At 28.6% G+C, this 23,256-nt stretch overlaps 1 protein-coding gene and 6 non-coding genes across 8 annotated transcripts in view; 5 read left to right on the top strand and 2 right to left on the bottom strand.

Moving 5' to 3' along the window:
* Positions 1–1,793: 1,793 nt before the first annotated feature.
* loh (thrombospondin type 1 domain containing lonely heart) overlaps positions 1,794–23,256 on the top strand; it is a 263,706-nt gene continuing 242,243 nt past the window's right edge. The window contains exons 1-2 of one of the 2 annotated variants that reach the window (XM_088194947.1): positions 1,794–1,838; positions 3,623–3,657. The gene's annotated coding sequence lies outside the window, so the exon portion shown is untranslated. Of the gene's footprint in view, positions 1,839–1,892; positions 1,984–3,622; positions 3,658–23,256 lie in introns of those variants that run through there. The other variant, XM_088194948.1, reaches the window with a different exon arrangement.
* On the bottom strand, positions 13,914–13,985 carry TRNAP-CGG (transfer RNA proline (anticodon CGG)). Its single transcript has one exon. It is a non-coding gene; the product is annotated as a tRNA-Pro (tRNA).
* TRNAP-UGG (transfer RNA proline (anticodon UGG)) lies at positions 14,113–14,184 on the top strand. The gene has a single exon. It is a non-coding gene; the product is annotated as a tRNA-Pro (tRNA).
* Positions 14,738–14,809, top strand: TRNAP-UGG (transfer RNA proline (anticodon UGG)). Its single transcript has one exon. It is a non-coding gene; the product is annotated as a tRNA-Pro (tRNA).
* TRNAP-UGG (transfer RNA proline (anticodon UGG)) lies at positions 15,975–16,046 on the top strand. Its single transcript has one exon. It is a non-coding gene; the product is annotated as a tRNA-Pro (tRNA).
* On the bottom strand, positions 21,753–21,824 carry TRNAP-AGG (transfer RNA proline (anticodon AGG)). The gene has a single exon. It is a non-coding gene; the product is annotated as a tRNA-Pro (tRNA).
* Positions 21,954–22,025, top strand: TRNAP-UGG (transfer RNA proline (anticodon UGG)). The gene has a single exon. It is a non-coding gene; the product is annotated as a tRNA-Pro (tRNA).

Genomic DNA, 23,256 nt, shown 5'->3' on the forward strand with positions numbered 1-23,256 from the left:
CCAACCGCCGCTAAAAATCGCGAAAGCCCAGGTAGGAGGTCAGATTTGTATTGAAGCGGATTTGAGCTTTACAGAGCTTTTAACGAGGGCTGACTGCCCAAGGCCAGGCATTGTAGTTCATTATACAGGCGGCCCTCGACTTTCGCACATAAATGGTTCCTGAAAATGTGTGCGATTATTGAATGTACGAAAGTCGAGGGAAGTAAAAAAAATTGAAATTGTGTGTATTTTAAAATATTTATTTATCAAGTAAATATAAGATGTTTGAGAGGCATTCGAAAGACACGTTTAAGTAGGGTTTGCGGGTGTTTCCTTTGAAAAGTTATCAAAAGTTAACTGTTTTCCACTATTTTTTTTCTTTTCTTCATATAGTATTTTATAACATGCTATGTTTTTATTGTTCGCCCTACGCACTTGAGATATGCGTTCTCCATTGGGATTACAATCTTCCATACTATTTAAAAATTTGTCAAGATGCGTGAAGGCTTCATTTATATTTTTCATTGTTAAAGAGTTTTCCAAAATAAAGCTGTCTCATCTACATTAAATAATTGGCTAGAGGAATATTCTCCATCTTCAAAAATTTTGGATAATTAAGAAATAAATTCTTTTGCAGCATCTTTATCCGCATTAGCCGATTCTCCAGTAAATTTAATATTATGGAAAGAATACCTCATTTTAAAATTGTAAAATCAACCGTTACTTGCTTGAAAAACCGTGTTAAAATCTTTTTTTAATCTACCCTTCCAACATTTGTGCAAACTAAGAGCTTTTGCTTGAATAATTGAAATACTCAGAGGGACATCTTTTTGATGTTGGTCATCGATCCACGATGACAAATATTTTCCATTTCATCCAAGTTTTTGCTGTGTTTTTTTGGAAACATATCTTTAAAGATTGCGGAAATATATCTTTATTTTCCACAATTTTGAACGTATTTCTTAATTATATTTTTATTTTGCAAAATTGAACATATCGTAGACCTGTTTGTATCATACGAACGTCCGATTGAAGCAAAAGATTCACCGCTATCAAAACGTCTAATAATTTCCATCTTTGTCTTGATTCGTGTGAAGTTTATGAGTCCTTGATTTATTTTTGTTCGTATCAACACAAGTTGTTTCGTTTTTAACTCGTTTTTTATATTTTATTTATTTAAAAAAAAAAAAATTAATTGAAAAAAACTGTTTTTTTTTAAATGTGCGAAATAGCGAATTGTGCGAAAGTCGAACGTCCGAAAGTCGAGGACCGCCTGTAGCTGATTTTATAATTAAAAATACGACATATTTATGCCTTCCATGCACTTTTGAAAGTCTCTGAAGCAGTAATGCCTACCTCAAATAATATTGTAACAATATATAAAACTAAAGCTTACTGTAACCAACCGAAAACTAAGAGATTGAGCAAGAAATCAAGCCATATCTTCTTACTAAATGAAACTATTGATAAACTAACTTTTTTTTGGGAAAAATGAGGGTGAATTTTATAGCACTACTTTATTATCATTTTTACTATTTTCTCTATAATTTTAATTATTTTTTTAAACCAAAAAATAGCGATAAAACAATAATTTGAATTGAACTATGAAGTATATATATCTGAATTTTCAAATGTTTTTTTTGAAATAAAATATTTGAAAACAAATGAATTTTTATGTATTAGAGAAATAATCCTTAGTATTTAAATAAGGTTTGTCGCAAATACTCACCTCTAATATGCGACTGGTCCAATTGTTGTACGAGCAAAACACTGAAGTACACATAATCCACTAAAGGACCGCTGGTACTCTCGTCAGTCGCTCGCCTTCCTTGGCACGTTACGGACGCGCGCGAGTCAACGTGAGTGTTTTTGAAGAAAAACGCGAGAAAAACGTTATTAAAAAATATTATAAAAATAATTTATAAACAACAACGATCCTATAATAGTATTAAATAAAATAAATTCAGGTTAAAAGTTACAAATAGGATCCACAGAAATTTTAACGTAATGAAAATTGATAATAATAATTATTAATAATTCAATACGTGTTTTAATTTAATAATAATCGCACGAGGCACGCTAAACTTATTAATGCATCATATTGTGTTGTATAATTAATTTTCGGTTATCAGTTTGACGTTAAAAATGAGTGATATAATTGTTTAATAATTTGCATGTATATGTAATTTATCTGATTCATTTATAAAGCGATACCTTTAGTACAATCTCACTTTTAAAGAGCTTCTCGGATTTTCAACCAATTAATCATAATCTCTTGTGTGTTTTAATTTATGCTAAAAGTGGTTAAGGGCATTTTATAAAAATATTTTGATGAAGGTCGTTGAAATATGTTCCTATTGCGAGGTCTTATATAGTTATAATGAGATCGCATTTTGAGTTAATACAAATTTGTTTAAATTGCATCATAACTTAAAAGAGTGACTAAATACTATCTGTGAGTTTGTTGTGAATGCTTGTGTCTGCAATTTAGCTAAAATAGATACTTTATTTTAATTTTATTTATTTTACTGTTTTTAATCTGCTCTCAAATTGCGTACTCCATTATACCTTAAAGTTGTGAGCTCAGAGTTATTTATTTATTTCCGTAGTGCTATGACTATACATATCTAAAGTTTAAATACTGATTAATATTTACATATATAGATCTGATGATTGCAAATTCAATATAAATACAACCAATTTATTTTAGTTAGTTTAAAAAAGTCTAAATTTGGGAGTGATAGTTGTTATTTTTCATAGTGTCAATAAGTAACGAAATATATACGTAAAATGTAATTATTATTAAAAACTAAACGGGCTTTAAAAGTTTTCCCTTAATTTGCTATAAAGTTAAATACTATTGTGCAGTGACTTATATTTATATGAAATTTATATATAACTTTAAATAGATAATGGTTTGAACTTTTGAATGAATGTTACATAAAAATATGTTAAAATTATAGACGGAAGTTCTCTTCACCGATTTTATAAGTTAACAAAATATCAATGAAAATATTTACTCATAAGTGGGCTTAAAGTAAAGAATCTCCATTTTGGACCACATAATACATGGCTATATAAACTGTAAAGTTGATGTGCCGGCATAAAAAAGTAAAAAAAGTAAATGTTTGAACTAATAGTACAAATTCGTTGTCGTCATTTTCCGTGACTATTTCTTTAATACAAAATAATCGAATGAAAATGAATGATCATTTTACGTATACAATTTTTTACGTTGTACAAACACGTCACTTTTTACGCCCGTTAAATATTTAACCGCTGATGAACTATTTGCATTACCAAAAATATAAATATTTATGACAAACACTCGAGAAGAGATTCGGCACACTATTTGTGTTTTATTTTTATTCCACGTGTATTGTCCGGTTAAATCTGAACCGCGCCTTTAACTGTGAGATTATCTCTTTTTGCGTCGCATAATTGCGCTATAAAACTCGCTTATCTAACAACGAAGGTACTACGCCCAAACGAGAAAAATTCTATGGGCAGACCTTACGGAAACAATTAATTAAAGCATTGTCCAAAGTGAATCGATTCGATTGTGATACTTAATGAAGTGATTGTTGTTATCTTCTATCCATTGCTGTTGTTTATATATTTTTTATGTTGTTTGCTGATGCAGTGATCGAATCAATGGTCGCCGATGGACTGTCAAACGTAAGTTATTTAATTTATTATTATAATACGTGAAAAGCTTTCGTTTATAATAAATTATAAAATATAGCTTCGAACAATGATGCGTATCGAATGGATATTTTGTGATTGTTTCTCTTGCCATTGTTTGCGCAGCGGTATAAATAAATCGCTAAACGTTAAAACTAATCATTCGCAACGGTTTAGTGATTATTATTGATCGTTTTTAATAATTATTTTTTGATTATTTTTATATGCGAGCAAATTTTAATTTTAATCATATTAATTCTAAACATCAAATACAGATACATTTACGTATTAAAATAATACAGTTATCTATAATGTTGATTTTTATAATGATCTTAACAAATATTTTCTATATAATATTTGTCTTGGATAGTGAAAAAGAAAATTTCAGTCTGTTGATTATAACTAGGCTTGTGGTTTTTTTTATCTGTTTTTCCTTTCTCGAGAAATATATGTGTTGTATGCAATTATAATAATACAGTATATACATTAATATTATTATTAAACAAAGAACTGGATGCTCCTTAAAGAAAACGAATTTCAAAGGGATGATGATTTGTTTTAATCAAAAACCAGAACGGATTGATCTATTTTGATTGATTACAGTGTTGAGTTACAAAGAAATTTTGGGCTTCCGTATTTATTTCTGAATCGTATAAAAATTATAAATACTTGTTATTGCTACATTACATTTTTTATGTTTCGTACATAGTAAACATATTAAAAAAACCTCTTTGTATCATTGAAAATACAAGTTCACCAACAGGAAAATTTCATCTTGAAAGCCCCCATACATTTTTTTAATCTGACGATTTTCATGCATAGCTGTTTTACTCTTATCTGAATAATAATGTATTTATTTTATTAACAAAGTAAAGATAAGACCGATGAGAGTAGTTAAGAAAGTCTTAAATAATATTTTTTTATTCGATTGCTTTTGACTTTTATTAAAATAAAATATTTGCAACATCTGGTACGGACCCACCTTTTTTATGCAGCGGTGAAAAAATAATTAAAAATATTCCTACAAATTTAATTTTCAACAAAAAAAAGGCTCTATGAAAATTCTTAAGAAATCAACAATCTTTTCGAGAAATGAGAATTTTCGTTTTAAAATTTTTCTTAACAAATTCTTAAGAAAAACTCTAATCATTAGTTCAAGACTTTAAAAATAGCAAAAATAGGTGCAATAGATTGAATTAGGTGTAGAAGTAGCTACCCTTGTTGAAGATCGAGTGAATTTATTTGCTAAGTGTGATAGTTGTGATTTCCTGTATTGTGGAATAAAATGTAACCACATAAAATTAAACAGTTCTGGAATTATATTTTTCTTTAACAAATAGTCAGTATTTTTTTTAGCAATCTAAGCAAATAAGTGAAAATGAAATTAAAAAAATAAAAAAGAATTAATCGCCTATTAAAATATATAGTTTATTAAATAGTCATTTTTTTCAATTAACCAACATTACTTGTAGTCAAATTTTGCTTTTTTTTTGCTTGGAAAAAAATTATCTTTGTAATATTATGTTATTTATAACAACCATTGTCATTACAACTAATTATTTAAAAACAAAATAATAAAGAAAAAACATTTGTATATTTGCCGAAATTTCATATATTATTCATATTTGTAAGCAAATATTGTGCGGCTGTGAATTTTCTTAATAGATGGTATTGAATTTCTTATCTTTTTAAATTTTTACGAATAATGCTTAATTGCAAATCTGCGTACAATAATTTATAAGGGTAATATTTTTTGAACATACAGTTGATTTTAATAAAATAAATATAAGTACACATAATTATTTTTTATTTTTTAAATTAAAATAAATAATATTGCTATTATTATTTTTTTATTAAAGAATTACGTGTATATGAACCTGTATTCATTATTCAAACTGTATTTTTTTGCTTCACTTTTCATATTCAATAATATTACTAATGTTACTCCACACCGAGCAAGCATATTTTAAAAATGTTCTCATATATTAAGATATCATTTTATTAGAAAAAGCGCTATTTTTAATCAATATCAGCGAGCTCTAAAATGTGTTTTTTCATTGTTGGTTAGTACCCAGTTCATTATTAAGAGACGATTGCAATATTTTTCCACGTTTCGTAAATAATTTTTTTTTTTTTTATTATATTCTATAATAGTTTCAAAGTATTTTTAAAACTTTTTAAGAAATATCTGTAATTTATTTACATACATAAATAAACCGCATTTTTTATTTTGGAATATTGTTCGTATATGAAATAAAAATAAACTTCCCTGAAAAAAAGTTCCCTGATTAACTAGAATTTTACGCGGTATCGAGCATTTATTATTTAGAGATATAACATAGCTTCCACTATTCAGGTATGAGCATATTAGGTTTATTTTACGAATGTATTCGAATATTTTATCGGTAACTATTCAAAATTCAAAAAGGTAAAAATAACGAATTTTAAGGGGTTATATATAATTTTAAAATAATTATTTAGTCTTTGATGTTAGATAATGTGATTAGAAAAATCTGGAAAAATTTTATTTTTATATCATTGATTATAATTTTTTTTATTATAGATTTGTATAATATATTAACATATAATACATAACTTTCACCTAATCATATTTATTAAATAAACATTTCAATATTTAAAAAAATATAAATTTATTGAAAATATAACATGTCTAAAGTATTTTTTTAATGAAACTGAAAAAATCTTTTAAAAATGTATCTTATCTATTTTTATGAATAAAAATATAATTTATTTCTAAATATATAAAATTTTCTCACCTCTCGGTCATTTTTTTAATTCTTGGAGGCTTTGATTTAAAATATTCCGATAGCCCCCTTTACACATCATTTGCATCTTATAAGTATTGTATCAGTCAAAATAAATGTTGAGGCAGAAAAGGCAAGGTATGGAGTTCCTTGATTTTATCTAGAAACAATTTTGCCATATGATGACGCGAATTATCGTATTGTATGCTATCTGATGATCTTGCTGTTATTGTTTTGCCAGTTTAATGGGTTTTGTAATGCACAATCTCTTTGCAATTCCACTGTACACACAAAATAACTTTTTCTACAGTGGGCCCGGGCTTTAAAGTAGGTTTTGTTACTTGACCTTTGGATAATCACTGTCTTCTATATTTATTATTAACACCCATGTCTCATCTCCGGATATCAAATAATCAGAAGCTATTGCTACATGCGGATACGCGCTATCTTGTTTTCTTTGATCAATTCGTGTGGAATTTATAAACATTTTCTTCAAGCACCCCAAATCTTCCTAACATATCTATGCACTGTTGAATTGGACTGGTTTAGTTTTTTGACCAGCTAATGGATAGTTAAAATAGGATTTGCTTCAACTTATGCAGCCAGGATATCGTAATTTACCGTCAGAAACTTCTTAAATTATCAAGGACATTCACGGATAGTAAATGAATCACCTACCACTTGACAAATATTTTTAATGACAGTGTTTGTCGATGTTTTTATCTTATTTACTTAAACAAATATGGAATACAGTATAATATAATGGCGCATTTAAAAGTAGCCTGAAACTAATCATTACTCGTTAAAATGTTCAATCGTTCTTTTCAAATCGATCTTCGTGACTAATAGCGTGGGCGAATTTATCATTCTTGTGCCTTAGAGCCGGAAATTAGGTTTTTGTTCCTGATTTAAAGACCCACGCATATTGACAGGAAGGTAGTTGTTTGTACAATATTACAAAATAATAAAAAATAACTTATTGCTACATGTGCTAATTTAAAAAAAAATTTGAATGGTCGATAAATTGATTTTGATGGGCGTAATGATATATATTTTATTCTTAATATGTATTTTAATATATTATTTTGGTATATGTATATAACACGTAAGCCTTACATTTATATTTCGTTTATATTTTTCACTTGAAAAACCCTTTTTTGTAATGACAATGAAAATATCAGAAAAGCGCCGCCTCAGCTTTGTGATTTTCCGCAATCTGACAAAAAATGTACGTGCGAAATTGAAATATATCAACGGTAGGAAAATATTGAATGTATAAAAACACATTCAAGGCACGTAACGTTGAGATGCAAATTAATGTAAATCTCCTTCAGAGATATTTTCTCACGAAAATGTTGAAATATAATTAATTCACGTCAAATAAATTGAAAAGTTTCATCGCTCCAAATCTGCGTGTTTAACAATGTTTACCTTATAAAAGTTAATTCGCGATGTTTTCATTTCGGCATCAATCAGCCGATGCCTCCTCGTACTTATCGTTACTCAAATGGTGGGTTTTGAACGTCGCCGGTAAAAAAATGTTGGGTAATACGAAAAAAGCAGTTAAACCAGAACGGGTCAATCAATGGGTGTACTGGATAATGACACCTCGTAGAACCGAAAGCGCAAAAAAAGTTTATAATGGGTTTGCTTTCATGCGTAATGTGATTATGGACATTATTGTACGCATGTTTGTGCTTGTCATTATAATATGCTGACATTTCATTGCCGTTGTAAGATTATATAATAAAAAACGATATTGGTTAAATTTAACCACGTGAATATTTGAATCAATATTACAATATTAAAATTAAATAATATATTAATCATTAAAAAGTCCTAGAAAAAAAATTTGTTTATATTATATAAACATATGTATTTACATAAAGTAGACTCAATTATTTTGTTAGGTCTTCTTTTCAATGCTAAGTTAAGAAAATGTAATAATCACTCAAATTTAAAAGACCATATTTATTTATAAAAAGTCATATATTAAATTGGTTTAAATAATCGTACCATATTTTTTCGTAAAATTATATTTACTATAAATAATTTATCGTCTTGCGTAATTCTTTCACAGATTCATAAAATATAATAATATTATTATCCTCATATGTTTGACTTTATCGATGTCAATCGGTAAATCAGTATATTAGTAAAAAAATATTTAACTATGAATAAAAAAATTAATAATAAAAGTTTTATACTACAAAATAATATATTCGTGTAATTATTATTCTAAAAAAATTTAAAGCGAGTCTTTAAAAAAAGTTTAACTTTGATCTATTATAAGTAAAAATTACTTCTGTGAAAAGAAAGATTTTTCTGATTCTATACGTCAAATAATTTGTAACGTAATTAATGGCTTAACATTTTTTTGCATATAATTTTCTAAAGTTTTTCTTTTATTTATACTTATGATTAATAAATTGTGCATTTTAATATCAATTACATTTTTACTATGATAGTTAAATCAGAATATAGCATTTTTAAAGTTAATGAAATTGTAGCTAATTTTTTCACTAAATAAATTTTAACTAAACGTACATATACAATAATAGAAATTATAAACATAAAAAAAACTTATTATTATAATTTATTTCTTAATGCAGGAAGGTGTTTCTTTATTCCATTTAGGAAACCCGCTATATTTTTATTTTGCGGATTGTCCTAAGAATATTTTTATAGAAATTCACATCATCGTACATTATTCCCCTGGCCGTACTCGTTTTCTTATTCCTAACTATCCTTAAATTGTCTCAATTTCTACTAACTAATCTTTGTACATACATCTTTATTTCTTATTAAATACTAACTAAATACTCAGGTAACCTAATATTTTTTAGTTTATGCATAAATACTAAATCATTTTATCTAATTTATTAAACATATTTAATATTGTTGCCCAATAATTAAAATGGGGCAATAAAATACTATTCTATTTTTTCTGTGTGTTTATATTATTCTGGATAATATACCTATTTTTCTACTTTTTTTTTAATGATTACAATGTTCCTTAAAATTATTATTTTTATCTACTATTTCTATAATAGAGTTATCTATAACTATTTATCTATTATTATCTTAACATTTTTATAAAATTAATAAAAATACATTTAGTTTTATTCAAATTTAGTTAAAATACATTATTTTTTAACCATCTTTTTATTATACTTAATTCATTATTTAAATTATCTACAACTTCTTTAACATTATCACCTATGCGATATATTAATGTGTCGTCCGCAAAAATATGTATTTTACATTTTTTTATCTTATCAAATATATCATAAATATATAAAATAAACAGCAATGGTCCCAATTTAGACACCTGTGGTACACCGTGAAATATTATTTTTACTTTGGAATACGCATAATTTATTTTACTTTTTTGCTTTTTTTTTACATAATTATTAAACTATCTTAACAGCTTAACGACCGGTATTTATTTGCCGAACTTTGCTTGGTGGCCGGGCGATCTCACGGAAAAATGGCAAACAATTATGTTTTTCAGTAAATTCCCTATAACTTGTGAACTAGTTGAGATATTGTATTCTAATTTAATATGTAGCTTTCTTATGATTTTTCGCATAAATACCTGTCAAGTACGTAATTTAACCAGTGTTTCTAAACCTGTAGGTCCGATTTGTTTGAAATAATAGTTTCAAAAACAAATTTATATCATTGGCAAACATCTTACAAAAACAAAGTATGTGAGACTCTTCAATAGATTAGTATTAATTACCTGATTTTTTATCACTTTTTAAGTCTAAAAATAAAAATTTTGATTTGTTATTTCTGGGCCACCATGTCTGACCATTTGTATGCCCATACTCACGAAGTGAATTTACGGTACACTTCACTAAAAATATTTTGCTTATTGCACTTAAATAAATTAAAAGTAACATGTATGCTTTCAATATATTTTATATTCATCATTTTCATTCTTTCCATAATAATAATTTGGTATTATATAGGTGATATAAACAAAAAACCAAACATAAATTCTCAGAACAGTTTCTTTCTAATTATATTGTATGCTTTGAGCGAAGGCCAACACCCATTTCTAAAAGGTTCATTGTTGACAATTTACTACCTGCACTTGCGATAGATAGATTGGCTCTAATCTTAGGAAAGATATTTTCTACTTAATTTTGTATAGGTTATTTACATGAAACACAAGTTAGATCAGCCCACAATATTCGCATACACTACAAGGTGTTTAGCACAAAAATATTATGATAATATTTTATTTAAGAAATTATTATTAAAAAAAATAGTTTACGATTTTATCTAATGTTATTATTAATTTATTATTCTTAATCTTATAACACATCTAATCACTATATTTTTTACCAGCTTAACGCCCGGTGTTTTTTGCCGAACTTTCCTTGGTGGCCGGGAGATTTCGCGGAATAACAGCAAAAAATTACCTTTTTTAGTAAATTCCCTATAACTTGTAAACCAAATAATATATTTTATCGAAATTTAATTTGTAGCTTCCTTATGATTTTTTGTATAAATATATTGTAATTACGTCATTTAACGAGTGTTTCTAAATATGTGGGCCGCATAATTAAGTGATATAACGAAAAAAAAATTGTTTACAAATATAATATTAAATATTTACTATAAATTACAATCAATGTTATTCTAAAAGGGTAAATCGCCACTACCTGTCCCGTCTTATCAGCTTACCTTGTGCATACCTTTTAAGAATTCATCTATTAGGATATGACACTTTTTTATCGTGGAATTCCCAAATTCGGGAATTCCACACAGATAAAAAAATGCATTTTATAATCGAAGTAATGCAGTATATTTAGTGTCTTCTAAACTAACGGTCGAAACGTATCGCGAAAATTGCTCTTCTCTCTGTTATCTTTTGTGATTGTGATTTTGATTTAAAAAAATTATTTTCAATCACGGCAAAATGGACGAAAGAAATTAAACCTTTTTGGAAAATTTTGAAGACGCGTTGTCCAACGCCCCCCAGTGATTGTGAACATAGTGATGTGTGCGAAAGTAATTCTAATTGTGAACATAGACCGCGTGTGACAAATTTGCACTCATCCAGTTCATTTTATTCATAATGACAAATGTTTTTACACGTATCACTCAGTGTAATTATGAAAATAAATGTGTTCGAAACAGTTGTACGCAGAAAATGGACGCCAAAAAATTTAGTGAGTGCAAATTATTATTTATTATAAATGGATATTTTTTATAAATGGATATTTTTTATAAATGGATATTTTTTATAAATCGTTTATACAAAAAAATTTTAGAAGCATTTAAACATACATGTTATTAATTTAATTATCACATTTTTAAGCTAATGTGGTGCTCAAAATAAATCGTGCACTAATCAACGTTGTCAAATTTCAAAAATTTCTTTAATGATTATTAACTATTTTTGTAAATACGCAATTCACTGTTTTTATTATTATTAACTAACTTTTTCTACAAATTATCACTTATTAATAACAACAACAATAAATAAAAATATAATATTTCATAATGCAAAAAATATGGTCACTGTAAGTGGGAGCGGCTTGGAGAACCGTTACCAAACAACACACTAGCCCAAAAATATTAGAATATAACAAACTAAAATAGGCGACGACTCGTTGCATTGCGACGCAGTGGGATAAAACGACTCTTTTTACGAAAAATTAAAGTAAAATATAATTTATTTTATATCTTATATTATGTAGAAATAGTATACTACCATCTCGCATTATAATATAGGGGTAAACTGTATTGTATTATAGTGTATTTTTAATAAAAGAAGACGCGTGACGCAGGACGCATGGGCGAGTCCTCGGCTGCTGCAAAAGGTTCTCTCAGGACTCGTGGGTGAGTCCTCGGTCGTTAAGCTGTTAAAACTATTTCACTTATACCAATATTGTCTAATTTCTTCAACATTATGTTTTTGTCTATTGTTTCCAATGATTTTGTTTGTATTCTTTGCTAATAACTAATCATTTATAACTAATGCAGTTTAAGTGTAATGTTTTTATCTGTAGATATGGTATAATTTACCACGCTAGATAAATAGTGTAGAGTTATGTTACTTAGACTAAGTAATGACGAAGAAGCTGGATTTGTCTCTCGTGTCAGTGCGAATCTTTATTTCGGTTAGTCTTTAATGCCGTCTGTTTGTCTGAGCTCGTCTTGAGCCCTCTGTCTCAAATCCTTTATACAACTATATAATGCTATTATTTTTTTATGAAAATCATTTATTTATGTAAATATATAACTATCTGGGGTACCTCAAATCAGTGAAAGAACGACCGCCGTACATGTACGGCGATACTCTTTAAAGATAGTCAGGAATTTTATTATTGTATAATCGTCATGCCTTACTGTGTCGAAAGCTTTTTCTATATGTAATATTAGTGCGTATGTGCTCCGTTAAACTATTAAGTTGATGTGTTGTCGAATGATTTTAGTGAAAATCAGACTGTTGCATCAAGATTATTTTACTAAATCACGTCAATAACTAATCGATTAACCCGTCTTAAGAGTACGGTCAAAGTGCAAAAATAATAAAGAGTGAATAAATAATTGCGTGAATAATTTCCGAGACGTTAATCATCTATAAGGCGTGAACACATTTTGGGAACGTGTCTAAGAAGCGATGCTAACAAACCAGGACTGGTCACACCAAGAAGACGACACGGAGTTACAGCAGCAGAGATGAGCCAGGAGGCTGCACGACTCAAAGAACATTAATGTATCAACAAGAAAGCATCAAGATAACATGACAAAATCCAGCTGCTCTACCAAAATCACAGCAGACAATAATACAACTCGACACGCCAGCGAAAACTCTCCGACTTCCATGACCTACTATTTTAACTCCAACGCCTGAAAGTCTATATATGTGGTAATTTGTGTATGTTTATTAATTAAAATTTGACTTCAAAGTCTAAAAAAATAATAATTGTATTGTACCACGACAACGCGCAACCACAAGTATGAATGATGTACCAACAGAAATTAAAATATATAAATTGAAACGTAAATAAGCATTTATCATAATAAACAGGCCTTGCCATACCAGTATTTATGTAAATTAAATGTTTATGAATATAAATATATGTATTTTGCGTAATTTTGTGAAACAATGCTTGAAACGCTTATACTGAAATCTGATGTTTATGTATATATATATATATATATATATATATATATATATATATATATACATATATATACGTATACAACCGTTACAATTGAACTACGTTAACGTGGAAAATTATAAAAAATATTAAGTCACTTCGTTACGTACGCGACGCTTTGACCTTCGTCGAAGTGTTAATGAAGTTCAATCACCAAAAACATTAGGAACAATAGCCAAAACAAAAACCAATTTTACGTTTGACAGCCACGAGCTATGGAGCAAAATGCGGCCTTAATTATGAACCAGTGTTAAATATAGTGAAACGCAGTTGACGCGACGGAAAAAAGAAAACTCCTGGGCTCGTCCGGGATTTGAACCCGGGACCTCTCGCACCCGAAGCGAGAATCATACCCCTAGACCAACGAGCCGCGTATCTATCGCGAGGAACTGTCTGATAATAAAATTTAAAAAAATTGGCGTAATCACGTTGGAAAATCGCCACTTTTCCACGTGAATGCGGTTCATAAATGCAGATGCATTTTCCCGAATGCATGAGGTTCGTTGGTCTAGGGGTATGATTCTTGCTTTGGGTGCGAGAGGTCCCGGGTTCAAATCCCGGACGGCCCAGTATTTTTTTTACTTAATTTATAGGGTTTATTTATATTGTACTAGGATATTAATTATAAACACTAAGCTCTTAGATCTTAAATAGGATCAATAAAAATTAAAAACGGGGCGGAAATTTCATCTAGGCCTGATTATATTAAGGGGTTGTGAAGTTCTCGCTGCTTCTCTAAAACGTATTTTTACTCTGATTCTCAAGATACCATCATTTTCCGATTTTCAGAAATGCATAAAAGTCACCCCTATTCTTAAAAGAGTGAAAAATTGTGCATAATGTACTATAGACTAGTTGGAGTGTTGTCAGCTCCTGATATGTTTAATATAGTGAAACGCGACGGAAAAAAATTAATTTATGGGATTTGAACCCGGGAGCTCTCACAACCTTAAGCGAAAAACACACCCATAGACCAACGAGTCGCGTATCTATTGTAAGAAACTGTGAAAATAAAATTTTACAATTAGTGTAATTACTACGTTGCGAAACAACCACTTTTCCACGTCGAATGTGACCTAGAATGCGTTTTATAAATGCAAGTGCATTTTCCCGGATGCATGAGGTTCGTTGGTCTAGGGGTATGATTCTCGCTTTGGGTGCGAGAGGTCCCGGGTTCAAATCCCGGACGAGCCCAGTATTTTTTTTTGCAAAATTGAATAGTTTTATTTATATTATATTAGTGTATATTAATTAAAAGGCTAGGATACATTTTTGGATAGGTTTTACGTATTATTTATTGTTTTATTTTTTTACCTATATGTGCAGAGTATAGCAGTTTTACACAAATGCACCCTACATAAAAAACATGAATTAGATTTATAAATATTATATTTACAATAATAACATAAATGGCTAGACGACAATGCGTCCGCCTACTGCAAGTACTTTGACGAGAGCAAATCAATACTATCAGACAGGTGGTAAGCTGTGCTTATCATGGAGTTTTGCAATACTAAATTATAAAGACAACTGATAATATAAAAAGCTTCACTCAGGGCCATCTTAAAACGCACAATATTTGATAAATAAATTAGATGTGTATCAAAATTTGATAATTTAATCACATATAGTTATATATTTATCGCCATTTATGCATGGCAAAAAAATATACATATCATACATTACTTTTTATTTTTGTACTAACCCTTCGGTATTGACCACCAAAGAAACTAAGCGCTCTGATTTTAATAGGGTTTTTAGAACATTTCAGATTTTAAGGATAGCAATTTTTTGAGCATGTGTATATCGATTAAAGGTGCAAGATGACATTGTAAAGTAATTTTCACTCAAAAGTAGAGTTTGAAAATTTACACTTTAAGCCATCGATATGCGCTAATGATCGTTTTTAGAAGTTAAAGACGGGGCGGTACTTTCATCTGGGCCTGATTTGGTTCTCGATTTTATTTTAAAGTGTTCTGAAGTTAATCTCGCTGCTCCTCTAAAACGTATTTTTGCTCTGATTCACAAAAATCATTATTATCTGATCTTTGGAAACGCATAAAAGTCACCCCTATTCTTGAAAGAGTGAAACATTGTGCATAAAGAACTGTCGAAAGAACCAGTTGGAGTGTTGTCAGATCCATGAACGAAGCGCGATGGAAAAAAGAAAATTTTCGGGATTTGAACCCGGGACCTCTCACACCCTAAGCAAAAATCATACCCCTAGATCAACGAGTCGCGTATCTATTGTAAGAAACTGTCTGATTATAAATTTTTAACAATTAGTGTTATTAATATGTTGCGAAATAACCATTAGAATGCGCTTCATAAATGCAAGTGCATTTTCCCGAATGCACGAGGTTCGTTGGTCTAGGGGTATGATTCTTGCTTTGGGTGCGAGAGGTCCCGGGTTCAAATCCCGGACGAGCCCAGTATTTTTTTTTTACAAAATTTAAGGGCTTTATTTATATTGTTCTAAGCTATAATAATTTTAAGATCGGTTCAACATACTTTATATTATTTTATTCGTTTACTTTTATATGATATAGCCAATCAATATAATTATCATTATGTATACGGTTATTCGAAATAATAATCCATAGATACGACTTCAATCACATTTGGCAAGTTTCGTTAGATAAACAGCATCTGTTTCGTCCCGCCCGTCACACCAAAACAGTGACAAAATCTCGCGGAAGTACAATACGGATTTTGAGAAGGCCTTCGACAAAATTTGTCATGGGCCATTAGCAAAATATTGTCATACCTCCGTTGTTCATATGATCTAACTTGGTAATTTTTGACTTGCTTGAGTGATCGTAGACAGTTTGTAACATATCGCAGACGGTTGTCGAAAGAATATTTCACCCTTCGGAGGTTACTAAAGGTTCCAACTTTATTCCTTTACTCTTTACGTTATTTATTAATGATAAATACAAGTTTTTTTCTGTGTGCAATGGCGTAGCTAGAGTATGTGCCGCCCAGGACGATCCTTAAAATTGCCGCCCTCCCCATACATTTTTTGCAGGGTCATAAAATCAGCATTTTTTAAAATAATACATTAGTTATTATTAAGCTCTTGTTATTCTTGGATTTATATACGTTTTAGTGCCCGCTCTCTTTGCACCCCTATAGATACACCACTGTCTGTGTGTAGATGATGTAAAATTGTTTCAATGCAATTGATATGTTGCGGACTCTTTAGATTCACAAATTAGCTTTTATCAATTGTTTGACCTCAGTGTTGGAAAGAGCCATATTGTGACATTTTATCGATCTCAGATTTTCCCTATGATCTAGATAAAAATGTTTTGGCTATAAAAACTTTCAGTAAAGATCTTAGAATCACTTTTGAGAGCAAGTTGAGGTTCTCTTGGCGTAAATGACATATGCGAAAAATTTTTTAATGTTATGAGAAACGTGTTTTACTATGACTATCCGTCAGTTTTTACACTTGAGTTCACTGGATTCTTGAATCGGAATCTATAAGTTGTAATTCCCGAATAACCAAAAACTCCCTCCCTAGCAAAAAGTTCAGAAAATGTTCATTAGATACCTTTAGATAAGTGGTGTCAAATAAAATGTAGGCTACATGCGGCCAACAGTGCCTTAGAATGCAACTCACTTCTTAAAGCTTAAATTTACTAAATTAGTCTTTCAACCATTGTCACAAAAATATTTTTTTACGGGAGAAAGTAAAAATTGATTTTATTTTTTGACTACAAAGAAATACTTTATTTCATATGTTTTTAATATAAACACAAAAAAATTAAAATCTAATAAATTTATATCAAAAATAAAATAATATACACAAAAAAATCAAATAAAAACCAACTTGCACGTTGGTCGTTTTTAGAGCATTTTTTTCATTAGCTGTTTTTCCGATAAAAATTCAGTGTTTTGTATATTTATTTTCAATTTTCTTAAGTATAGCATTATTAAATGTAATGAAATACTAAAAAAACATGTAAAATAGGATTTTTTTTAAAATATTAAAATTAGCAGAAAATTAATACAATAACAATTTTATAAATGTATAAAATTAATTTTTATTACTCAATACACCTTCACTATCCATAATAATGTATTTCAATATATTATTTTCTGATGGTAAATTTTAATGTATTGGCAGAATCTTTAACCCTTTAAACGCCAGCGACTTTTTAGTTAGTCAATATTATTTCTCTTCACGCGTCAATATCTCTTTCTAGAAATAAAATTAAAATACTTGTTTACTGATAATCGAAACAAGTAAAATAATAATTAAATTAAAAAAATAATTTCTTTGAAAAAATAACGAATAAGTGACTCACCGGTGAGTCACTGATGTTGTTAATGTATTTTGTTAAGCTTAATAAATAAGTTGTTCAGCGTTCAATGGAACAGCTTAAACAAAAAGTTTATTGTAGCGAAAAGGTTAATGATTTTAGTAATTTAAAATCGATTTTATAGACATAGTACCTCCCCTTTTAATGAATGATCAATTTGCCTAAGTTTAAAATATTTACCTATAAAAGCATTAAAATATAGTTTTTGAGTATATTTCATAAAATAAAAATGTTCGATATCCTCTTTTTATAGAATGAAAGATGTTTGTGTCTTTTCGCCTTAAAAATAATTTTTCCCTAATTTTTGCTTAAATATTTTTGTTCCTTCATGCAGGTAATGATTTAAATCAAGTTATAGTATCCCCTCTAAATTTTAGAATATATAGATATATGTACTTCGTGTGCACGTGATGCGTTTGCTCTTGTGTTTTTGCGGCGTTTTTGTAATATAAACTGTCGCTAAGGGTCGCTAACTAAGGGTCGCTATGGGTCAAAAGTTTCTAGAATTATACATACATATTACCAACTTGGAATTAAAATTGAGGAATATAAAACTTTTTTTATAAAATTATTTATATTTACACGTAATATGAAAAAAAATACTTTATTGCTTATTTAACCCTATTTAAATTTTATAGTAGAAGGCTTACAAAAATTATTATTCAAAAGTTTAAATTTAGAGATGCATTATTTAGTCAGTTTAATGTAATGAACCACAAATCTTTAGGACAAATTATAAATAGTTATTCTTTCAAAACCCTGATTTATTCAATTGCAGTTGATTAAACTACAGATAAAAATGTATATTTTTCGATTGATCTGAATCTGAACTCGTCGGAATTGCGTCAAAAACGGTATATATGGCAATATGTGTGTATTAGTGTTAGATGTGACCTTTGATAAAGTTAATTACAATAGGAAAATGCCATTCTTTATGACTTCTCAGACAAACGCACGATTGGGTTTGATTTAGTGTGATAAGAGAGCTAATGTAAAGAGCTAGTTATGTTGTTATGTTTGAAGATATCGCTTATTTTTATTTGACTAAGAAGGATATATGGGATTTAATCAAACATAAATCTCATTCATTTACAAATTGTTTAGTAGCATAGGTAATAAATTAGTTTAAATAGCTTCAAGCAATTTTCCGCGAACGTTAGATTGATACATAGATATATTTCTATTTTGTGAGTTGAATTTAATATGTTTAAATTACCAGGACTTGTAATTTATACAAATTCATACCTCATGATTAAAGCAAACAATAACTATGAATATAATATAAAGTTTGAGATTTGATAATAAATTTAAAATTGTATAACTTTTGCGTCTCTGCTGTATAAAACAATAATATTTATGTACAGCTTAATGATAAAATAAGATATTTCAATTGCTAAATTATATAACTTTTACAGAATATATTTTTTACGCATAATATATTAGTATACTATATTATTAAATTCAATAGAGCAGGATTTCTATCGCAAAAAACCCAAATAAAAACGCCAACTGAAGCTCGAAGGTTTTGTATTAAACTTTTAGTAGCTATATATATATACTATTTATTCAACCAGTGTTTTTGTACATTTACTCAAATTTCAATCTAGAATCATACAATACATATAAGTATATATATTAAAAAAAGGTTTTCTTAAACAATTGATTATAGCGAATAATTTATATTCAACATTTAGAAATAATCTTTAAAAAAATAAATAAAAAATCTCTTTACATAGATTGCTTTCTTATATTATTGTGAATTTCCCAAAAGGTTTATATGAACCAAGTTTAAAATATTGCGAAATCAATTGGCAGGTATTACATAAATTATTCGAACCCATTTTAATAATTTACTGGTTTTTCGATACACGGATTTCTATATTACACAATAGTTTTTTTGTTTTGGGTACATTATTGTAATATTTTTTATTATAATAATAAATTGTAAAATATAATAAAAATATTCATAAAGTTTCTTATAGATTTCTAAAGCATTTTATTTTGGAATTTATTTACAGATTTTAAAAATGTGTGGGAGCTTTCCACAGAATTATTAAATTTGCCTGTCGTCGAGTTTCAATATTGTTTTATAAATAATCCAAATGTTTTGCATCTTTATCTTGTCTGAAATATGAAAAATGTGAAGTTGTAACAGCTGTTATTATCATTTTTTTACTATGATTTAAATATAAACGTGGAAGTCCATATTCCTTTACAGCTTGACGCTCTATAATCAATTGAATTAGATTGTCCCGTTCTGTTTCTTAGATTATTCCTATTCTTTATAATAAATCATAATACGCAATTCTTTAATAGAATCTTGTGGAACTTCTGAACGTACAAAATACTCTTATGACAAGTATTGTAGCTTACAAACTGACGGTGGTCTTTGCAAAATCGGTGTAAACGACATCAATCTAAGTTATTGATGAGTCATCTCTTATCTCACCGCGTCATCGAAATTTTATTTTTATGACCATATAGTAGTCACAGTTTAAAAAAGAATAGCTTTTGATATATTTCATCAAGTTCAAAATTCGTAAAACGCATTACAAAACGATTTATAAAAACAGTTAAAACGAATTGCCTTTTACTTATTTTTTCCTCATACGCGTTATGTCTTTTTGCTAAATTATATTGTATTTTAAATGTTGATAAATATAAGTCGTATAAATCAATGACTATTACCTTAGATATCTGGATTCAATCCCATATGGACACTAATGTTTTGTCTGGGAGATAATATATTATAATTCATAGATTTTTCCAATCTTACAGATTAATATCGTAAAAAATAATTTAATCAAGTTAGGTCGTGCATGGTTACATTTATTAATTGTAATCTGTAATGAAAGTTGATAATTAATAAAATAGATGTCAGTGATTTACATTGACTGATTATTAGTTGTTGATTGTGCTTACACTGTTACAATGCATTGCGCTAACACTTGTCATGTTGTAGCAAGAGATTGACAATAAATACATAAGTATAATAAATAATTGTATTAAATTAAAAAAAGCACAATGATATCTGGTAAAGTTTTTAAGGCTCACATTAAAGTTATATCTACAATAATATTTTAATTTAAGTGAATTTTTTAGTTAAGCATTACATAGTATTTTGACAATTTATATTCTTTATATATACTTTTTTTAAAAATTTAATCTACGTTTACAAATTGCATTTAATTTTAATATCTTCTTTTTATATATATATATAATAAATATATATTTTTCAGATACAACTACAACCCACCATTAAATATTTTATCTTAAACACCCATCTAGTTAATGAAGACATCCATTTTATCATTACGTTTATATCAGTTCGAAGATTCCCAAACGGGCCTTTCTTTATTTTCCATTTGGACCCTACTCAATTACCTGCGTCGATAAAATCGCTTAAGCCTTAAAGTGTTGTGCCCGTGCGAAAATTGGCAGAGTTGATAAAATGTGTTTAAAAATTTAACCATAGTGTTTATGGCAGCTATAATCTCACCATCAACACGTCGCGGCTTGTAATAAATAATTTGCAGTGAAATTGCAAAGAGAGCCCTTATACGTTAACTTTTGAACTCTGAGAGCATCATAATTTTATTAAACTTTACAAGAGGTAATAACTGTTATTATAATAAATAAAAAAATGTTACTTAACACTTATTTATAATAGTTAGTGTATTTAATTTTACTTAAATAAGCGTAAAAAATTGTTAGTCAGCACCGTTATAACCGTAAACTCTATGAACTCTATTTAGTGCTGCAACAGGTTTATTAAGTATGGAGTAAATTTATTTTTATAAAAAAAATCTGGGCTCGTCCGGGATTTGAACCCGGGACCTCTCACACCCTAAGCGAAAATCATACCCCTAGACCAACGAGCCATTCGAAGAGAGTTATGAATATATATAAATATTATTACAGTTCCGTCACGTTTCAGTGACGAAACAATGTTATTACTCACGTTTGGTTAATTGTCATGCAAATTTGCAATAATTAGTTTAAACAATAACGGCTCGTTGGTCTAGGGGTATGATTTTCGCTTTGGGTGCGAGAGGTCCCGGGTTCAAATCCCGGACGAGCCCTATTTTTTTAGTACAAAATACCATAGTACTTTATTAAATTTTTATAATAAATACATACAGTTTAGCCTCTCAATTAAAATTGATAAATATCATTTTTTTATTAATTTAAAATACAAATAAAAAGTAGCATAAAAATATGAAACTTTTTTGTGAAACAATAAGCTTTCAGAAACTGCCCTAAATTTATTTGTTTTTATGTATCTTTGCTACTCAAAATCTGGTTAATTTTAAAACATTTAAAGGACTATATTTTATAAAGAACTTTTAACTGTATTTTTATAAAATACATTTTATTTTAAGATAAAATAAGATTTGATGTAAATTAAGGTGACCAGATTACAAAAATATCATTTCGGAAATTTTTGTTCTAGAAAGACAAAGAAGAACAAAGGAGAACAATCCTCCTCAAAGAGGACGTCTGGTCGGGTATCAATACTTGAAGTAGTGCGTATTTTTTAAGATAAAATCTAGCTTCAATGTCGATCTGCTGTTAGTCTCTACAATGTGAAAGCTAAATATCCAGTGCTTCTCAAATGTCACGCTAAGATACTTAGTAAAGGAAGGCTTGTCTAGAATATATCCACTGAAATGGTATGAGTATTCCGCCGACTTTGAGGATCATAAAATTTTAATTGTGTGACATTTAATGGCATTGAAAGGCAATTGGTTATTGAATACTTTGAGATTCTCCTGTAGGTCAAGGGTATCCGAAATCCATTGATCTCTTTTCAAAATGTTCAAGTCATCCGCATTTAATGAAAACATCGATTGAATTGAGCAATAGAAACAGCAATGAGCTCAAGTTGTATTCTTGCGGTAGTCCAGTAGAAGTATTAAATCATTCCGAAAATTAATATTCATACTTAAACCAATATCTATCGGTCAAGTAATATGAGAATAACTCAATGAGACCTTTAGAACATCCTAAATTAGATAATTTAATCACAATTAAATCCAGACTGATCTTAATAATGTTCTTTTGAAACTCTATATATGTGTATATGTGCATATAGCGTCCACTTCTACACTAGCTAGAGAAAAATTGAAATGTTTAATAAATCATTGGAAAAATTTGGATTTATTGAAAACAATTTATTGTATGAAAATCTGGAATTAACTACAGTTTTTTGTCATTTCATGCATTTTTCCTGCTCTTGCCTTTAGGTTTTCATTCATATTATTTTCACAGAGACTCGCGAGGAGCTCAAATCATTAATTATTATATCTTAAA

This window comes from Plectrocnemia conspersa, unplaced genomic scaffold (genome assembly GCF_051122295.1).
Source record: "Plectrocnemia conspersa isolate PC_06_02 unplaced genomic scaffold, ASM5112229v1 ptg000010l, whole genome shotgun sequence".
NCBI classification, from domain to species: Eukaryota; Metazoa; Arthropoda; class Insecta; order Trichoptera; family Polycentropodidae; genus Plectrocnemia; species Plectrocnemia conspersa.